Genomic DNA, 15647 nt, shown 5'->3' on the forward strand with positions numbered 1-15647 from the left:
TATATTTGAGGGGCACATGGGTGGATCAGTTGGTTAAGCATCTGCCTTTGGTTCAGGTCATGATTCCAGGGTCTTGGGATCAAGTTCCACATCTTGCTCCCTGCTCAGCAGATAATCTTCTCCCTCTCCCTCTGCCCCTGCCACCTGCTTGTGCTCCCTCTCTCTCTCTCAAATAAACAACTAAAATCTTTTACTATATATATTTTTAATATATCATATGTAATAAGTTGTATATAATACTTTATAATATATGTAATAAATTAAATATATATTTAATTTTTCAGATTTTTAAAAAAAACTTTATTTGAGAGAGAGACAAAGAGAGCCCAAACGGGGAGGGGGAGAGGGACAAGCAGACTCCCTGCTGAGTGGGGAGCCAGATGTGGGGCTTGATCCCAGGACCCTGGAAACATGACCTGATCCTAAGTCAGATACTTAACTGACTAAGCCACCCAGGCACCCCCATCTTTCAGATTATTAAAACATTTGTGTAATTTATAGAGTGTTTAACATTTAAAAAACTATCAGGAAACTTAAAATTATACCTGCTTGTAAAATAGATGAAAGTGTCAAATATTTTAACAACTTTGGTTTCAGGCCTTGAAAGAAGAATGTTTCCAAAAAGTTTAAAAAAAAAAAAAGAAAGAAAGAAAGAAAAGAAAAGAAAAAGAAACTTATCCAAATATACAATCTTAAAAATTTCTAGCTGTGCTAAAATTCAATGTCTTTTTTCCACCTCATGATTACTTTTTAAAAAAATTTTATGGTGAGAACATTCAAGATCTACTCTCTTAGCAACTTCAAATATACAACATATGTTAACTATAGTCACCATGCTGTTTACTAGATCCCCTGAACTTATTCATTTTATAACTGGAGCTTTATAACATTTGACTAACATCTCTGCATTTCCCTTATCCCCGCCCCTGGCAACCACCAATCTACTCTTTGTTTCTATGAATTTGGCTTCTTTGGATTCCCACACGTAAGTGTGATCATGCAGTATGATCTTTGTCTTTCTGTGTCTGACTCACTTTACTTAGCATATTGCCATCAAAGTTTTATCCAAATTACAGGGTTTCCTTCTTTTTTTTTTTTTTTAAAGATTTTCATTTATTTATTAGACAGACAGAGATCACAAGGAGGCAGAGAGGCAGAGAGAGAGGGGGAAGCAGGCTCCCTGCCAAGCAGAGAGCCCGATGAGGGGCTTGATCCCAGGACCCTGGGATCATGACCTGAGCGGAAGGCAGAGGCTTTAACCCACTGAGACACCCAGGTACCCCTCCTTCTTTTTTTAATGGCTAAATAATATTCCTTTATGTGTATGTATAGAAAAATAGATACCACGTTTTTAAAAATCTGTTCATTCATCAACAGACAGGTTGTTTCCATGTCTTGACTGTTGTGAATGATGTCACAGTGCACATGGAGGTACAGATACCTCTTTGTAAAATTCATCATTTTTTAAATGAGTAATTTCTAATGGGTGAACAAAGGAAAAATAAATAGAAAGAAGAAGGAACCCACTTAGAATATAGTTATACTTTCCGTTAAGAGATAAAAATCTTATCTTGCCTTGTTCTGTCTTTGTTAGGGAAGATCCCTGCCCTCTTGACTTCGAGGAGTAAACCTGCCATCCATAGGTGCCAAAAGTAGAACTTATGATCAGAGTGAGCCTCAGTGCCGCAGACAGCAGGGGTACCATCATGACAACTCTGGTCCTCATGCCCCCAAGTCCCTTGGCATGATGTGACGGGGCCAGATGGAGACTCTGTGCTCAGTGAGCTGCATCATAACTGAGAAGCCTGGGGCCCATGGTTCAACTCCTTAACTCTTAGCAGTCAGATTGAAACAAGATTACATTCTTGCAGGCATGAGGAGAGAGCTGAGATGTCAGGCCCAGCCGAGCAGTTTGTTAGGGTACCAGGCAGAGCTGAATAGCCCTGCCATCTTGAGGGTGTCCAGCACAGCAGAATAGTTCCATATGGCCAAGCCCACATGAGTTCATACAACAGGGATGGGATGACAAACCCAGCTGCAGGCTCATGGTGTCACTTGCAGCTGCTGCTTGATTCATACGAACCACGTGACTATTTTGTGATACTGCAGTACTGGGTGAAGGGGAAAAGAAAGCTTTACATGTTCCCACCCCTTCTCCCCACCCCTCACACACGCCTTGTAGGGATGAAGGTGCCCCACCATCAGGTATCAGGGTTATTGTTCTCCTTCCATGGCCATCTAGTTCATTGGTCTAAGTCAGTAGCCACTATGTCTCTCTTCACTCAGCTAACTCCCACCTCCACCCAGACCTTCTTCCATTTCAGATGGGCACCATGGGAGAACTTGGTGGAACTTTGATGTCCTCTGTCATCAAGCAGGCCACTGTAGGAATATTCTAGGGCTCGTGAATTTCACCAACTGATTGTTCTCCTCCTGGTCAGTGCTTTTCCACCCCCCCAACAACTGAAACCAAGTGGTAGCAGAAGCAAAGATTGTAGTCACCTCCCCGCTGTGGTCTAACTGCCAACTTAAGATGAAACCAGTCAGCCTTCCCAAGAACTAGGACCAGATGAGAAAAAGAGAGGAGGGACTAGAGATTTTCAGGGTAGAATCATAAATAGGGAGTACTGAGTCTCCCGTTGCTCCCATCCTTTCAGTCCTGACCGTCCCTACTCAGGTGTTCCAAAGGAGATGTTCCCCTTGGAAACCTGATGGGCCATATGGCTGCATTCAGTCTCTCCTGGGTGTAGACCCTTTCTACAAGTGTCCACATGGGCTACATAGATGCCCTGTTGGGCTATAGCAATGGCTTTTCTGAGTTCATAGCCCCACAGAAGGGTGTTTACTACACAAGTCAGTCATCATCTGGGTGCCTGACCTGAGAGCTAAGGCATTAACCACAGCCCAAGAGTCAGGAAAAATATAACATGGGTGGTCCTCAGCAGTACTGCCTAGGGCAAGGGTGATGGCTTTCAGTTTGGCCCATTGTACTGAACCAGTCCACACTGCAGTGTTTCTAACAGAGCTGTTGGGGCTGGACAGCTGCTGCCACCTAGGACACATCGTCAGCTTTTAGTTTGGCTGAGCAGTTAGTAAGCCAAGCCCGAGCATCCTCAGGGACACTCAGGAGTGGGGTCCCTACATAGCTGGAGGCTGCCTGTATGAGTGATCTAGGAGGGGGAGCTACCGTGGCCCCTTAAACTGTGGCCGCAGTATCTTTTTTTTTTTTTTTTTAAAGATTTTATTTATTTGGCAGAGAGAGAGAAGTCGCAAGTAGGCAGAGAGGCAGGCAGAGAGAGAGAGGGGAGAAAGCAGGCTCACCGTGGAGCAGAGAGCCCGACGCGGGGCTCGATCCCAGAACCCTGGGATCATGACCTGAGCTGAAGGCAGAGGCTTTAACCCACTGAGCCACCCAGGCGCCCCTGGCCGCAGTATCTTCATGTGAGGAGGATGCACCTGTGGGGCTAGGCCTGCCATTTTCATCAAATAAGAAAAGACTGTTGTGGCTTTCTGACTGTCAGCATGGAGTAGAGGCAACCTAAGAGGATGCTATCTAGGTGCAGTGTAACCCGGAAGTACTGTGTGAGATGCTCGGTCTCTCCAAGTGCCCACCCAATAGCAGACCGGTTGCTGTGTTGCAAATGGAATGTCGTGGGTAGGTGTCAGGGTGGCAGCAAGTCCAGAACCCCCGAGCACAAGCAGTCTCCCTTCGCCAGAGGTATACAGCAAGGGTCCAAAAAGCCAGACCCAGGTGGTTGCAGTTCATTCCCTTCCTCATATTACTTCATTTCTGATTCTGGCCAGGCAAGTGCATGGCTGTGAGCGAGCACTGGTATTCGAGTGAGTCATAAAAATTGTTATGCTGCTTCCTTGCCCTCCCTTCACCTCATTTTGCCCTCATTAGAGATTAAGGCCTCTGATCTGCCCTGGGAGTGGAGAAACCCCAACCCCCATCCTCAGTCCCTTTTCTCCTTAAAGGCAGTTAAATCAGAATACATAGTTCACAGCCAAGCAGTAAAGGTGCCAAAGGAGGAATCTGTTGTAAGGCAGCCACTTGGCTTCTTAGTTACTCCAGTAGAGAGAACGATTTCTGTGGAGGGATCTGGTTTCATAGACGCACTTTCAGTTCCAGCAGAGTGGACAGCTGTCTGTTGCTCCTCCCCACGTGGCTCAATATCGGAACCACATTTCTTTGGTCCTCCCCCTTATTGATCTCCTCTGTGGGTAGCCCCTGCTTGAACAGCCATATCCACATTGCCTTATGGGTCCCTTTGGGGAGGGAGTTTGATATTCCTTTCCTTAGGTTTGTCTTACATTGCAGAGTCTTTGCCTTGTTTGGGTTGCCCATCTTTATCCCAGGCATTTGTTGGCTCGGTGTCACCACCGTCTACCACAGAGGTCCTCCAAGTACTAAAAGCAAAGATAGTGGAGTCTTCCACCTGGGGCAGGAGTGGGGCAGACCACAACATTCTTTCAGCCATTCTCCGAAGTGAGGGGCTCATCATGGGGGCTCTCATTCTGTCCATTTTTTAGTTATTCTGGAACACATACAGCACTCAGGCTTTAAAAAGCTGCTTCTATGGTATTCCATGGAATTTTTATCAGCTTTAGGGAAATCTGGTTTGACCATAATGTAGTCATTGAAACCGAAGTTCCAAGTAGCGAACGTTGTTGACTGCATAATTCTGTCCCAACTACCTAGTAGTTTGAAGCACATAAGACAGCCTAGCTGCTGCCATTCACCTTTGATCCCTCAGCACGCTGACATACCAGCCAGCTCTTAACAGCTCTCCGCTCGTTAGCCAAAGCGGTCCCAGGTGTCCCTCACCACAATGGCTCGACAAAACTGATTTTTGTTGGAATACAGGTTTGTCCCTCACCACAGTGGCTCAACAAAAACTGATTTTTGTTGGACTACAGGTTTGTCCCTGGTGATCTTAGGCTGATAAGGCTAGGATAACTTGGAGTTTCTACAGAGGTATGGTCAAGACCATCACTGCTCTGGACCAGGACCCTTCATGTGATAATAATGCGCACATCTGCAACCCCTTGCATCTCCTCCACTTGAGGCATTTCTTTCCCTGATAATATGGGGTTTGCACTGAATCTGGGCTCTGATGATCTCTTTGGCCCTTTGGTGTCGGATTTGTTATCCCATCCTAGGATTCTAGAGTTCCGATCAGACTTTGGTGTCCTCTGATGAAATATGTCTTTTTAAAAAAGAATTATTTCTTTATTTGAGAGAGAGCACAAGTGGGGGACCTGGGGGAAGGGTGGAGGGAGAGGGAGAAGCAGACTCCCGGATGAGCAGGGAGCCCCATGTGGGACTCCACCCCAAGACTCCGGGATCATGACTGAGCTGAAGGCAAATGCCTAACTGACTGAACCACCCAGGCATCCCTGAAATATGTCCTTTGATACCATCCTCTGTGTACTGCGTGTCCATCATCTTGTATGTTGTCTGAGGACTTGTGGGAAATTGGCCTTGGGAGAGATCTTTGTAAATATTCTGCCCTCCAGGAGGCTGTTGATTTTTCCAATGAGCAGCTGAGGTGATTAACTTAAGAGCTAAGGGCCCAAGTCATTTGTGAGTGATATTTTTATGTTTAACTGAGTGTCAGGTAATTTCTCAGGGAGTTGTTTGCTAACAAACTTCCTAACTTCTGGTGTAACTTCCCTGAGGATAATTTGGAATTGTAGTGCCCACCTTAGGTAACTTTGACATAAGGAAGATTGTTCATCTGAGAGGTGCTTTAGAAAAAAAGGAAACAAACTCACAAGGAGACTGTCCTATCTGAAAAAAGAGAAATCACATTATTTTTCCATATATTGAGTATTAGCAAGTACTGACTTTTCAAGTGGTATGACTTGAAAAATTATCAAGACCCCAAGTTATTCATTAAAACACCTCTAATGACTCTTGTGGGAAGGTGTATATAACCATATGTCAAAATGGGTGTTTAGCTTTTACAATGCTAACTTCATTCTGAAACTGGCTCCTTCTTTTTTCTCTTTACCTCACTGGGGAAATTTTAAAGATAATCAGAAAAATTATTTTGTCATTAGGTGCATATTCTAGGTATATCTGGTACAGGTAGTCATAAATGTCTATGAAGAAGAAAGAAAAAATATAAACTGTTTCTTTCACTTTAAAAAACATATGAAAAGTAAGTAGTTCTTTTTTTTTTTTTTTACTATAGTTACAGGTAAGAAGAATGTCTTCTCTTGGTTTTAATTTGTAGAATTGTAGAATTTGTAGAATTAATGCAAGTCAGTGTTCTAGTTTATATAACTAATGCTAAATTTCTCATTATTTAAACTTCCTAATTTCTTATATTGGTCCTATGGAACAAACACATTTTCATTGTTTGCACAAAATGTTAAAGATTACAAAATAAAAAACGATGTTTCTCCAGATGACAGTTTATCAGACATCTTGTATCCAGATCTTTAGTTAACATCTGTTTAGATTCTAAATGTTAGATTGAATTCATTGACAAATAATCTTTGGATACATGTACAAAAAGATATAAAATTTTGGTCACTAAATGTAGTTTCAACTTACTCTCATTCATATAAGGTACAAAACTGTTGTAAGTTGATGGAACATTCCATTGCTTTAGATCACTGACACGTGCTTATTTTGCCCCATAAAATTTATTAATATAATTTAAAAAGTGTATGCAGGGAAAATTAGCTAGAAGGTTCTTGATTTCCTGTCTATTAGTTTTCTCTGGGTCTGGAGAAAAAAGTTGACTGTGTAGATTAAAGGAGATAATAAAAATAATTATACAAAATATAATAATTACATAAAATATGAATATGCATGCAGGAAAATAGATATTACTTGTTTGTTACTTACAGAAATTACTAGTCTATTAAAATAGTGATTTCAGTGTAATACATATTTTAAGGAGCTCCTCAGTTAAGTGGCTCAGTCAGTTAAGTGTTCCATTCTTTATTTCAGCTCAGGTCATGATCTCAGGGTTGTGAAATTGAGCCCCACGTCAGCCTCCATGCTCAGTGGGGAGTCCGCTTGAAATTCTCTCTCCTTCTCCCTCTGCCTCTCCTCCCACTAGCTCTAAGTAAATAAGATCTTTAAAAAATACATTTTAATATGTTAACAATAATTATTTCTTAAAATTAAAGTCTTTACTTTTATTGTCAATTTACATTGCTATATATTTACATTCAAACACATTCACATGAAGGTATATTAAGGAGTGGTGTCACTGAACATTGGCAGAGTTAGAGAACTCCAGGGCTGCATCTTTCCATAGAAGCAAGTAATGAGCTGGCAAAAATTATCAGAATCGACTTTTGCAAAACTCTAGAATCTAGTCAAACACTTGGAACAACCAGAGGAAAGCTTGGTGAAGACAAAAGCTGCTGAGTTATGGAAAGAGAGCACAGTGAAATTTTAAATTGCCCACATATAGTTTCCATACCTTAGATTGGCAGCACCCAGGAGGACAGCAGCTCGCACTCTAGGCACAGGTTGCTAGTGCCCAAGAGAGCAATATGGACCTTACTCTTACGTAATTGTAATTGTGGGTTTAGATTTGTCTGGTGGCTCTCTAAAGGACCTGCACAACATTTACCTTTGTTTCTGTCAACTCAGAGCATTCCTGGACCACCGGCAGCTTCCCAAGGCCCTTTTGCCCAAAGTATTTAAAGGCCTTTGTATTGGCTGTAACAGCCTGGGGGCAAGGGACAACAGTCAGGATGACAAATAAACAGATCATAGGCCTAATTGGGAAGAGATCAAGAAAGAAGATGCATGGGGAAATAAGGACTCCTGGCAGCTCCCACATGTACTTGGGAATCAAGAAGTCCACATATATGGCCAGGACTAGATGAATGCTCAAAAAAACCTCAAAAGATCTAAGCTTTTGCCTCCAGCTGGACTTCAGGCTCCAAGCAAGCAGGATGTGAGGGCTAAGGCAGAGTTGAAAATGAGCCTGGCTAATCGTTAGAGAAGTGCTCCCATATTGAGCCAATCCACGAAGACTGAGAGAGTAGTTTATTTTTTTCTTTTGCCTTCCTTCTTCCCCTTGTCCTTGTTCTCCTCTTCTTCCTCCTTCCCTTGCTCTTCCTCTTTCTTCTCTTCTGGTATTTAAGGAAACTGTTAAAACACTAATTGATCACAAAGCTAATAGAACAGAGGCTTAGGTAGCCACATGTGAGAAAGAATATAGCCTTTACAAAAATAGTTTAGAAAAGTCACTGAACAGGGGTGCCTGGATGGCGCAGTGGGTTGGGCCTCTGCCTTCGGCTTGGGTCATGATCTCAGGGTCCTGGGATCCAGCCCTGCATTGGGCTCTCTGCTCAGCGGGGAGCCTGCTTCCTCCTCTCTCTGCTTGCCTCTCTGCCTACTTGTGATCTTTCTGTCTGTTAAATGGATAAATAAAATCTTTTTAAAAAGTCACTGAACAAGCAAGCAACAGTAGAATAATGGATTAAAGTTGAGAATTCAGAAATAAACCTGTGTATTTATGGCCAACTGGTTTTTGACAAAAGTGCCAAGACCATTCAATGAGGGAGGAATTATCTCTTCAACAAATGGTGCCAGACAACTAGATATCCACATGCAAAAGGATGCAATTGGACCCTTATACTATGTACAAAAGTTAGCTCAAAAATGGATCAAAGACCCAAATGTAAAAGCTAAAACTATACAACCCTTAGAAGAAAACATAGGGGTAAAAATTTCATGACCTTAGATTTGGCAACAGACTCTTAAATATGATATCAGAACACAAGCAGTGAAAGAAAAAGGAGATACCGTGGACTCCATCAGAATTAGAAACTTTCCCACATCAAAAGGACACTATCAAGAAAGTGAAGATATAGGGGCACCTGGATGGCTTAGTTGGTTAAGCATCCAACTCTCGATTCAGCTCAGGTCATGAACTCAGGACTGTGAGATGGAGCCCCATGTCAGGCTCCATGCTGAGCAGGGAGCTTACTAAAGACTTTCTCTCTCTCTCTCTCGCCCTCTGTCCCTCCTCCACTCAAGCTTGCACTCTATCTCTAAACAAAAATAAATTTTAAAATTTTTGTTAATTTTTTAAAAAATTTATTTATTCCTTTCAGAGAGAGAGTGAGCGAGTGCATGAGCAGGAGGAGGGGCAGAGAAAGAGGGAGAAGCAGACTCCCCACTAAGCAGAGAGCCAGATATGGGGTTTGATCCCAGGACCTGGAGACCGTGACCTGAGCTGAAAGCAGACACTTAACCATTTGAGCCACCCAGGCACCCCTTTAAAAATTAAAAAAAAAAAAAAAAAAGAAAGAAAGAAAATACAACATACAGAATGGAAGAAAATTTGTGAATCATAAATCTATAAGAGTCTAGTATCCAGAATGTATATAGGGCTCTTACAACTCAACAAAAGACAGACAATACAATACTAAAATGTGCAAAGGACTTGAATAGACATTTCTCTGAAGAAGATATACAGATGGCTAATAAATACGTGAGAAGACATGCAGCATCACTAATCTTAGGGAAATGCAAATCAAAACCACCATGAGATACCTCTTCACACTTAGTAGGATGGCTATTATAAAAACACAGAAAATAGCAAGTGTTGGTGAGGATGTGGAGCATTGGGGCCCTTATATGTTGATGGTGGCAATGTAAAATGGTGCAAATCCTGTGGAAAACAGTTTGGTCTTCAAAAAAGCTAAGCTAACAATTGCTATATGACCCAGTGATTCCACTCTCACATAAGTACCCCAAAAGAATTGAAAGTGAGTATATAATTACTTGTACACAAATGTCCACAACAGTACTATTCCCGATAGCTTAAAGATGAAAACAACCCAAATGTCCATCGACTAAGAATAGAAAAAAAAATCTTTTTTTTTTTTTCTTTTTGGTAAAACAAACAACTAATTCTCTGCTGAGATAACAGAGGGTTTCTGTTATGGCTTATTTAACAATCATAGAACATATTTTGTTAAGACCCAAAATATTCTTTTTACTTTTTATACTTCTAGCAAACTCTTAAATAATTTTGACAAGGTTTTTTAAAAATTATTTTTAAGTTTAAATTCCTAAAAAAAAACCAAACCACTGTTAATTATTACTGTGGTTTAAAAATATGTAGAACTGAATTTTTGGTTTAAAAATTATTGCACAGTTAACAGGAAATAATATTTCTCTCAAGGACATGCTGTAGGTATAAAATGTCATAACAACTACCTTCTTTGGGTGACTACTGCCACCATACTCCCTGAGAAATTTTATTCTCTAAAAACTTTGCTTTTTCAAAATATACCTTTAAAAATAATGTATCCCATTCTTGCCTGGAGAGTTTGAGTCACTTTGATCTAGAGAAACAGCTACAATTTTCACTGTAGGTGCAGAGCTTCAAGGAGGGGTTCTGGATTCAACATTGCACATATATCCTAAGTTGGTAGATTCCAAGGAATCCAGGGGTGTACATTGCCTCTTAGAGCTGATGTTGGTCCCTTGCTTTGATGTTGCCTTGCTTTGAGCCTACTGCTTCATTTAAATTTCACCTAAACTCCACTCCCCCCAATTCTGTAAGGTCTCTGTCTTATCCTTCATTTGTTACAATGTCTCATGGTTCCTCTGATATGATCTCCCTCCTTGCAGTGGGTTGACTAACCTAATTTTGTTGCACTGTAGATTTCTTTTTAGTAGTCTCATGGGGCTAACAGAGTAAAACTCCTACTTCCAAAGATGTCAAAAAAGTAGGCAACAAGATTCGATAAAACAAGACGAGACATTTTAGTCCAGCACAGCAAACAGTAGGAGCATCAGCATAGCAGTGCCAGTTCCTGTGTCCCCAAGTTTTCTGAGGTGACATAAGAAGCTACACATAGTGATTTGTGCCACAGCTGAGAGACCCAGCATGTTTTGTAGCAAACATCAAACCAGCCAGGTCCGCATTCCCAGGGAGCAAACCATTACATGGTAGTCATCTTTTGGTTACCCTGCCTAACCTGTGTGTGACTCTATAGAAACTAGTCAGTATCAGGGGATAGTAAGGCCTTAGTGTGGAGCACTTAGCAAGGCAATGTAAGGATGCTTGAGACCTATGGTAACTACCGCTCCCATAAACTGATGGAAATATTTGTATAGAATTCATTTTTACTAGGCACCTGGGTGGCTCAGTTGATTAAGTGTCCGACTCCTGATTTTGGCTCAGGCTGTGTTCTCAGGGAACTGGAATTGAGCCCCGTCTCAGGCTGTGCACTTACCGGGGAGTCTGCTTGAAGATTCTCTCTTTCCCCTCCACTTCCCCCAGCTCACATGCTCTCTCTTTTTCTCTTAAATGAATAAATCTGTTTTTAGAAGATTTTATGTATTTATTTGACAGAGATACAGGGAACACAAGCAGGGGGAGGGGGAGAAAGAGAAACAGGTTTCCCACCACGCAGGGAGCTGGATGCGAGGCTTGATCCCAGGACCCCAGGATCATGACCTGAGCCGAAGGCAGACGCTTAATGACTGAGCCACCCAGGCACCCCTAATTAATTCTTTTTTATAAAAGAATACATTTTTACTTCAATAAACTGTAGCCCATTATTTCTAGAGATTTTTGAACAAGAGAGAATGAGCCAAAAGAGAAGGCCACTCTAAATTCTAAGCCAAAAGCAAAATTTAGAGAGAAAACAATGCTCCTCAAGAAAATGTGAATTATAGCTTTGGTTTTTATTTGATACTTACAAAGGACACGAAAATTAGTCCCTCTGAATGTTATCAAAAGATTATTGAATTAGTTACTATCGAGAGGTAGGTAGTGGTATAGCAGCCTATTCACTAAACCAAAGGCACAAAATAAGATTGCCAAATATTATGAGGTTCTTGATTCTTCAGTAATTTCATTTATATGTGTTTTCTTAATTTTTCAGTTTTATCTTTTTGCTCACTCAAACAACCAGAAATGTATTTGTTGAATTATAACCTAGACTATATTAAACACAAACTATCTGATTTTGAGGGCCACCAAGATATAAAAATACATGTGGATAAATCTATGCCTTGAAATCTGATACTGGGTTGAGCTTTTATCATTCGCTAGAATCATTGCACGACAATTTTTTCACTGCAGAGAAGTGCAACCCCAGTGCAGCAAAGTAACAGTTCTGTCATGCTGAATTTCCATACCAGTCAATTATTTCCTCTTTATGGATGTTGAGTTCAATTATTCTGATATTGTAGGTCATTATTTAGTGCCAAAGTATTTTCTCTTTGACAACAGAACACTTTTGCAGATAGAAAAAATAATAAATAGGTTCAAGAGACCATGCAGAAACCTGCATTGATGAATAGTGCTGCTGAACAGTAAACCCATCTGTCTCTGGTATGTAGTTGTCACAGCCCATTACAGACTTTCCCAGATCTGGTCTGACTTCAGCCAAATACTAGATTAGGTTTCAAAATCATTAGGACTGTGGGCACTGACGTGGGAAAAACAGAATAAGTGGAAATCTGCCTGAGTAAAAACTAGTTCTCCTTTATTTTTAAAATTCTCAAAGCCAGAATATCTTCCATTGTATCAGTTAGGAATGATTCTGGCTGCAAGAACAATGTGGCCAGCAATGGACAGGAGTTCATTTTTCTCACATAACAAGGTGTCTGGAGATTTGTGGCTGCTGGGGAATTTTTAAAAAGATTTTTTTTATTATTTTAGAGAGAGTGTGATATGAGGGAAGAGCAGAGGGAGAGGGACAAGCAGACTCCATGCTGAACTCATAGCTGAACATGGGGCTCGATCCCACGACCCTGAGATCATAACCTAAGCTGAAACCAAGAGTTGGTTAACCAACTGGGCTACCCAGGTGCCCCGGGAATTGGTTTAACATCTTAACTATATCAGGATCCTTTGCTCGGTAAGTTCATGGTCACAAGATGGTTGCTGCAACTCCAGACATGGCATGAAGTAGAGAAAAAGAACTGGACCCAGGATATTTGTCCTCCTTTTCATTATAAGGCCAAACTCTGGGGATGCCTGGGTGACTCCGTCTGTTAAGAGGCCCACTCTTGATTTCAGCTCAGGTCATGATCTCAGGGTCCTGGGATCATGCCCCACCTTGGGCTCTGCATGCCCTGGGGAGTCTGCTTGAGGACTCTCTGCTTGAGGACTCTCTGCTTCTCCCCCTGTTCTCTCTCTCTTTCTCTCCCTGCCCTTCTGTGTCAAATAAATAAATAAATCTTTTTTTTTTTTTAATAAAGCAAGACTCTCCCAGAGGCCCTCCAATTGATTTCTGCTTGTAGTTCATTAGTCAGGCTGTGAAGCATGGCCACTCTTGGCTGTGAGGGAGACTGGGAAACCAAGATTTTTTGTAGCCTCTAGAATGGACCCAAGGAGGAGGCAAAAGCGGTTGGGTACAGACATGGAATTCCCCTATCAACACATGTGATAAACATGTAATTTCTCTGCTATTCAGTTCTATTCCGGGGGACATGGGGGCAGCGAAATTAAGGAGGAGATCAAAGAAGTTCTGTCTGCCTGGAGTTCATAATCTTCTTTCATTTATTTTCCCAAAATACAAATCAAAGCCACTGTTCAAGCTTTATTTATGAATATTTTCTTTAGTGTACTGTATGATCTGACCCAGTTTACTCTCCTGCCTCCATGTATTTGCTCGTACTGTTAGCTCAGCCTGAACAGACCTCTTCCTGTTTCTACATTTGAACATCTTATTTGTTCTTCAAAACCTAACCAAAACATTATTTCTTCCATGAAGTGTTCCCTAATCTCCCTATCTTGAAATTATCTGTGTGCTCCAAGGACACATTCTTATTGCCTAAAATAACAATAGCTTGGGTTCTTTACATAGACCATCTCAATCTTCACCACCTCTCAGGGAGGTAGATACTATCATTATTCCCATTCCATGGTTGTTGAAACTGGAGCTTAGGAAGATGAAGTAATTTGGTCAAGGGCACATAGCTTATAAGTGCTAGTGTGAAGATTCAACCCCAGTTCTATCTGATGCCCAAATCCATTCTTTTAATACCATGCCATACTCCTTTCTCTGTCTACCCACTAGCTGCGAGAGAGTAAATTAAGGTAGGAACAGAGTCTTATTCACCTCTAACGAGGCTTCCCTCCTTTACTCATTCACTGCCTCTTCTGTGGCCTTGGAATTCAGAGGCACTCACAAAGTTATTAAATAAATAAGTAAAGCTGAAGGCTCTGCCAAAATGGCTGCAAAGTAATACATAAGAAGGAGATTCGAAACCAGATGGCCTAGGTTCAAATCTTGACTTACTTGAGCAAGATATGTATCTACCTTGTACCACAATTTTCTTACCAGTAAAATAGTAATGACGACTTTCTCCATCTTAGAGAGTTATTTTATTAGGCTTAAATGAGATAATACATCTAAAGTACTTAAAACAGTATTGGCAAACAAAAACAAAAACAAAAAACCAACCAGTATTGGCACAAAGTAATTGCCCAATAAATGTTAGCTATTGTGTATTTTTCCAAAAGCCCGTTATCAAATTGAGATTAAAGATGCTAAAAATAGAGGGGCTGTTTTCAGATGGACCTAACAGACCATAATGTAAATGTAGAGCTGCAAATAATTTACTGAGTAGTTCTGTTTGTTTCATTCCTGTTACCTTATTTAAATGTATTTTTCATAAACATGAACCATTAGTAAATACCTATACCTTGTTCTCTAACCCTACCCCAGACCCCAACAAAACAAGAACCTTAATAGGCATTCAGTTTCCTCTGCTAACTGTGCTCCTCATATATAGAAATCGTCTGGGAATTTAGTTGGACTGTTGATTTTTCTTTCTTTTTTTTTTTGCAGTATGCAGCAATATTGGCTTAGATTTGTTTTATTTTTTCTTACTTTTGGACTCATTTTTATGTTGACAAAGTACATCTTCAAATAACTCTTTCAAAAATAGTTTACATGTCTAGACACTGAGGAATTTTGCTATTGTCAGGGTCTGGGAAAAACAATTTAGAGGTGCTAAACAAAAATGTTCCATTTAGCTCTCAAGGTTGAATGCTAGTAAGGTTTGGTATAAAATTCTAGGATCAAAATGTTTTCCGTCAGAACTTGCAAGATATTGTCTTATAACATCCATGGTTGCCAATTTTACTCTCATTTCTGTATAGGTAACCAGTTAATTTTTCTCTGAATGCTTTTAGGATTTTCTTTATAAGACCTCAGTTTCCACCATAATGTGTATAGGTGGAGGATTTTGTAAAAAATCCGTATGTGTTCTTGAGTGTTTAGTGGCTAAAGACTGACATCTTGAACTCTGATAATATCTCATTCATTATTTCTGTATTCCTTTCCTTTCACTATCTCTGTGTGTTTTTTTTGGGGGGGTGGTTCAGTTGTTTTCTTTTTTTAAAGTAGGCTCCACATCAAGCATGGAGCCCAACATGAGGCTTGAACCCGATAACCCTGAGATCAAGACCTGAGCTAAGATCAAGAGTCAGATGCTTAACTGACTGAGCCACCCAGGTGCCCCTCACTGTCTCTGTTTACTGTATTAGCTATTTCTTCCATTTGGAAAGTTCACTAACTCTTTTATGGTTGTTCTTGGTTTTGTGCTTGTATTTTATTCAGATGTTCTATTATTCTGTCAATGGATTTTTGTTTCATGTAATAAATTTTACACTGTTAGCAGTGAGGGG

The 15647-nt window shown here is 40.7% G+C and overlaps 1 protein-coding gene across 1 annotated transcript in view; it reads left to right on the forward strand.

The window, feature by feature from the left end:
• The window catches only part of MED14OS (MED14 opposite strand), a 354140-nt gene that overhangs the window by 6199 nt on the left and 332294 nt on the right, over nt 1-15647 (forward strand). The window lies entirely within an intron of this gene.

Source organism: Mustela erminea, chromosome X, assembly GCF_009829155.1.
Source record: "Mustela erminea isolate mMusErm1 chromosome X, mMusErm1.Pri, whole genome shotgun sequence".
NCBI lineage: Eukaryota > Metazoa > Chordata > Mammalia > Carnivora > Mustelidae > Mustela > Mustela erminea.